We start from the raw sequence: 6,448 nt of genomic DNA on the forward strand, positions 1-6,448 counted from the left end.
CATCATTTCGTAACTAACTCATTAGTTACATTTCTGGCAAGGCTTATAGTGATATGCATGACCGAGAGGGCCCAGAGATACCTCTCCGACAATCGGAGTGACAAAACCTAATCTCGAAATACGCCAACCCAACATGTACCTTTGGAGACACCTGTAGTACTCCTTTGTAATCACCCAGTTACGTTGTGACGTTTGGTAGCACCCAAAGTGTTTCTCCGGTAAATGGGAGTTGCATAATCTCATAGTTACAGGAACATGTATAAGTCATGAAGAAAGCAATAGCAATATACTAAACGATCAAGTGCTAGGCTAACGGAATGGGTCATGTCAATCACATCATTCTCCTAATGATGTGATCCCATTAATCAAATGACAACACATGTCTATGGTTAGGAAACATAACCATCTTTGATTAATGAGCTAGTCAAGTAGAGGCATACTAGTGACTATATGTTTATCTATGTATTCACACATGTATCATGTTTCCGGTTAATACAATTCTAGCATGAGTAATAAACATTTATCATGAAATAAGGAAATAAATAATAACTTTATTATTGCCTCCAGGGCATATTTCCTTCAGTCTCCCACTTGCACTAGAGTCAATAATCTAGTTCACATCATCATGTGATTTAACACCAATATTCACATCTGTATGTGATTAATACCCATAGTTCACATCGTCATGTGATCAGCACCCAAAGGGTTTACTAGAGTCAATAATCTAGTTCACACCGCTATGTGATTAACACCCAAAGAGTACTAAGTTATGATCATGTTTTGCTCGGGAGAGAAGTTTAGTCAACGGGTCTGTCATATTACAGAGTCGTATGTATTTTGCAAATATTCTATGTCTACAATGCTTTGCACGGAGCTACTCTAGCTAATTGCTCCCACTTTCAATATGTATCCAGATTGAGACTTAGAGTCATCTAGATCGGTGTAAAAGCTTGCATCGATGTAACTCTTTACGACAAACTCTTTTATCACCTCCATAATCGAGAAACATATCCTTATTCTACTAAGGATAATTTTGACCAATGTCCAGTGATCTACTCTTAGATCACTATTGTACTCCCTTGCCAAACCAGGACAGAGTATACAATAGGTCTGGTCCATAGCATGGCATACTTTTATAGAACCTATGACTGATGCATAGGGAATGACTTTCATTCTCTTTCTATTTTCTATCGTGGTCGGGTCTTGAGTCTTACTCAATTTCACACCTTTGCAATACATGCAAGAACTCTTTCTTTGACTGTTCCATTTTGAACTATTTCAAAATCTTGACAAGGTATGTACTTATTGAAAAAACTTATCAAGCGGCTTGATCTATCTCAATAGATCTTGATGCTCAATATGTAAGCAGCTTCGCCGAGGTCTTTCATTGAAAAACCTTTTATTCAAGTATCCTTTTATGCTATCCAGAAATTCTATATCATTTCCAATCAACAATATGTCTTGCACATATAATATCAGAAATGCTACAGAGCTCCCATTCACTTTCTTGTAAATACAGGCCTTTCCAAAAGTCTGTATAAAACCATATGCTTTGATCAACTCATCAAAGCGTATATTCCAACTCCGAGATGCTTGCACAAGTCCATTGATGGATCGTTGGAGCTTGCACATTTTGTTAGTACCTTTAGGATTAACAAAACCTTCTGGTTGCATCATATACAACTCTTCTTTAATAAATCCATTAAAGAATGTAGTTTTTGACATCCATTTGCCAGATTTCATAACATGTGACAATTGCTAACATGATTCGGACAGACTTAAGCATCGCTACAGTTGAGAAATTCTCATTGTAGTCAACACCTTGAACTTGTCGAAAACCTTTTTGTGACAAGTCGAGCTTTGTAGATAGTACTACTATCAGTGTCCGTCTTCCTCTTGAAGATCCATTTATTTAACATGGCTTGCTGATCATCGAGCAAGTCAATCGAAGTCCATACTTTGTTCTCATACATGGATCCTATCTCAGATTTCATGGCCTCAAGCCATTTCGCGGAATCTGGGCTCATCATCGCTTCCTCATAGTTCGTAGGTTCATCATGGTCTAGTAACATGACTTATAGAACGGGATTACTGTACCACTTTGGTGCGGATCTTATTCTGGAAGACCTACGAGGTTTGGCAGTAACTTGATCTGAAGCTTCATGATCATCATCATTAACTTCCTCACTAATCAGTGTAGGCATCACTGAAACTGATTTCTGTGATGAACTACTTTCCAATTTGGGAGAAGGTACAATTACCTTATCAAGTTCTACTTTCCTCCCACTCACTTCTTTCGAGAGAAACTCCTTCTCTAGAAAGGATCCATCTTAGCAACGAATCTTGCTTTTGGATAGAAGGTGTACCAATAGTTACCTTTGGGTATTCTATGAAGATGCACTTCTCGGATTTGGGTTCGAGCTTATCAGGTGAAAACTTTTTCACATAAGCATCGCAGCCCCAAACTTTAAGAAACGACAACTTTGGTTTCTCGCCAAACCACAGTTCATAAGGCGTCGTCTCAACGGATTTTGATGGTGCCCTTTTTAAAGTGAATGCAACTGTCTCTAATGCATAACCCCAAAACGATAGTGGTAAATTGGTAAGATACATCATAGATCGCACTATATCCAATAAAGTACTGTTATGACGTTCAGACACACCATTAAGCTGTGGTGTTCCAGGTGGCATGAGTTTGTGAAACTATTCCACATTGTTTTAATTGAAGACCAAACTCGTAACTCAAATATTTGTCTCCGCGATCAAATTGCAGAAACTTTATTTTCTTGTTACGGTCATTCTCCACTTCACTCTGAAATTCTTTGAACTTTCCAAATGTTTCAGACTTGTGCTTCATTAAGTAGATATACTCATATATGCTCAATTAATCTTGTGAAGGTCAGAAAATAACGATACCCGCCACGAGCATCAACACTCATTGGACCGTATACATCGGTATGTATTATTTCCATCAAGTCAGTAGCTCGTTCCATTGTTCCGGAGAATGGAGTTTTAGTCATCTTGCCCAAAAGGCACGGTTCGCAAGCATCAAATGATTCATAACCAAGAGATTCCAAAAAATCCAACTTTATGGAGTTTCTTCATGCGCTTTACACCGATATGACCCAAACGGCAGTGCCACAAATAAGTTGCACTATCATTATGAACTTTGCATCTTTTGGCATCAATATTATGAATATGTGTATTACTACGATCGAGATCCAACAAACTATTTTCATTGGGTGTATGACCATTGAAGGTTTTATTCATGTAAATAGAACAACAATTATTCTTTGACTTTAAATGAATAACCGTATCGCAATAAACATGATCAAATCATATTCATGCTCAACGCAAACGCCAAATAACATTTATTTAGGTTTAACACTAATCCCGAAAGTATAGGGAGTGTGCGATGATGATCATATCAATCTTGGAACCACTTCCAACACACATCGTCACTTTACCCTCAACTAGTCTCTATTTATTCTGTAACTCCTGTTTCGAGTTACTAATATTTAGCAACCGAACAAGTATCAAATACTCAGGGGCTACTATAAACACTAGTAAGGTACACATCAATAACCTGTATATCAAATATACCGTTGTTCACTTTGCCATCCTTCTTATCCACCAAATATTCAGGGCATTTCCACTTCCAGTGACCATTTCCTTTGCAGTATAATCAGTCAGTTTCAGGCTTTGGTCCAGCTTTGGGCTTCTTCGCGGGAGTGAAAACTTGCTTGTCATTCTACTTGAAGTTTCTCTTTCTTTCCCTTTGCCCTTTTCTTGAAACTAGTGATCTTGTCAACCATCAACACTTGATGGTCTTTCTTGGTTTCTACCTTCGTCGATTTCAACATCACGAAGAGCTCGGGAATCGTTTTCGTCATCCCTTGCATAATGTAGTTCATCACAAAGTTCTACTAACTTGGTGATGGTGACTAGAGAACTCTGTCAATCACTATCTTATCTGGAAGATTAACTCCCACTTGATTCAAGTGATTGTAGTACCCAGACAATCTGAGCACATGCTCACTAGTTGAGCGATTCTCCTCCATCTTTTAGCCATAGAACTTGTTGGAGACTTCATATCTCTCAACTCGGGTATTTGCTTGAAATATTAACTTCAACTCCTAGAACATCTCATATGGTCCATGACGTTCAAAACATCTTTGAAGTCCCGATTCTAAGCCGTTAAGCATGGTGCACTAAACTATCAAGTAGTCATCATATTGAGCTAGCCAAATGTTCATAACATCTGCATCTGCTCCTGCAATAGGTCTGTCACCTAGTGGTGCATTAAGGACATAATTCTTCTGTGCAACAATGAGGATAAACCTCAGATCATGGATCCAATCCGCATCATTGCTACCAACATCTTTCAACACAATTTTCTCTAGGAACATATCAAAATAAACATATGAAAGCAACAATGCAAGCTATTGATCTACAACATAATTTGCAAAATACTACCAGGACTAAGTTCATGATAAATTTAAGTTCAATTAATCATATTACTTAAGAACTCCCACTTAGATAGACATCCCTCTAATCCTCTAAGTGATTACGTGATCCATATGAACTACACCATGTCCGATCGTCACGTGAGATGGAGTAGTTTCAACAGTGAACATCAATATGTTGATCATATCTACTATATGATTCACGCTCGACCTTTCGGTCTCCGTGTTCCGAGGCCATATCTGTTATATGCTAGGCTCGTCAAGTTTAACCTGAGTATTCCGCGTGTGCAACTATTTTGCACCCGTTGTATTTGAACGTAGAGCCTATCACACCCGATCATCACGTGGTGTCTCAGCACGAAGAACTTTTGCAATGGTGCATACTCAGGGAGAACACTTCTTGATAATTTAGTGAGAGATCATCTTAAAATGCTACCGTCAAACTAAGCAAAATAAGATGTATAAAAGATAAACATCACATGCAATCAATATAAGTGATATGATATGGCCATCATCATCTTGATCTATATCAATGTGTCGTCACATGGTCATCTCGCCAACTATTGCTCTTGCAACTATTGATATCGTATAGCGATAAAGTAAAGCAATTATTTGGCACTTGCATCTTATGCAACAAAGAGACAACCATAGGGCTACTACCAATTGTCGATAACTTCAACAAAACATGATCATCTCATACAACAACTTATATCTCATCACGTCTTGACCATATCACATCACAACATGCCCTGCAAAAACAAGTTAGACGTCCTCTACTTTGTTGTTACAAATTTTACGTGGCTGCTACGGGCTGAGCAAGAACCGTTCTTACCTACGCATCAAAACCACAACGATAGTTCGTCAAGTTAGTGCTGTTTTAACCTTCTCAAGGACCGGGCGTAGCCACACTCGGTTCAACTAAAGTTGGAGAAACAGACACCCGCTAGTCACCTGTGTGCGAAGCACGGCGGTAAAACCAGTCTCGCGTAAGTGTACGCGTAATGTCGGTCCGGGCCGCTTCATCCAACAATACCGCTGAACCAAAGTATGGCATGCTGGTAAGCAGTATGACTTGTATCGCCCACAACTCACTTGTGTTCTACTCGTGCAAATAACATCAACGCATAAAACCCAGGCTCGGATGCCACTATTGGGGAACGTAGTAATTTCAAAAATTTCCTACGCACACGCAAGATCATGGTGATGCATAGCAACGAGAGGGGAGAGTGTAATCTACATACCCTTGTAGACCGAAAGCGGAAGCGTTAGAACAACGCGGTTGATGTAGTCGTACGTCTTCACGGCCCGACCGATCAAGCACCGAAACTACGGCACCTCCGAGTTCTAGCACACGTTCAACTCGATGACGTCCCTCGAACTCCGATCCAGCCGAGTGTCGAGGGAGAGTTCCTTCAGCACGACGATGTGGTGACGATCTTGATGTTCTACCATCGCAGGGCTTCGCCTAAGCACCGCTATGATATGATCGAGGTGGACTATGGTGGAGGGGGGCACCGCACACGGCTAATAGATCTCAAGGATCAATTGTTGTTATGTCTTTGGGGTGCCCCCTGCCCCCGTATATATAGGAGCAAGGGGGGAGGCGACCGGCCTATGGAGGAGGCGCGCCAAGGGGGGAGTCCTACTCCCACCGGGAGTAGGACTCCTCCTTTCCTTGTTGGAGAAGAAAAGAGGAGGAGAGGGAGAAGGAAAAGGGGGCTGCCCCCCTTGTCCAATTCGGACCAGAGGGGGGGCGCGGGCCTCCTTTCTTTTGGCCTCTCTCCTCTATTCCCGTATGGCCCAATAAGGCCCATATACTCCCCGGCGAATTCCCGTAACTCTCCGGTACTCCAAAAAATACCCGAATCACTCGGAACCTTTCCGAACTCCGAATATAGTCGTACAATATATCGATCTTTATGTCTCGATCATTTCGAGACTCCTCGTCATGTCCCCGATCTCATCCGGGACTCAGAACTCCT

Source organism: Triticum dicoccoides, chromosome 4B (genome assembly GCF_002162155.2).
Source record: "Triticum dicoccoides isolate Atlit2015 ecotype Zavitan chromosome 4B, WEW_v2.0, whole genome shotgun sequence".
NCBI classification, from domain to species: Eukaryota; Viridiplantae; Streptophyta; class Magnoliopsida; order Poales; family Poaceae; genus Triticum; species Triticum dicoccoides.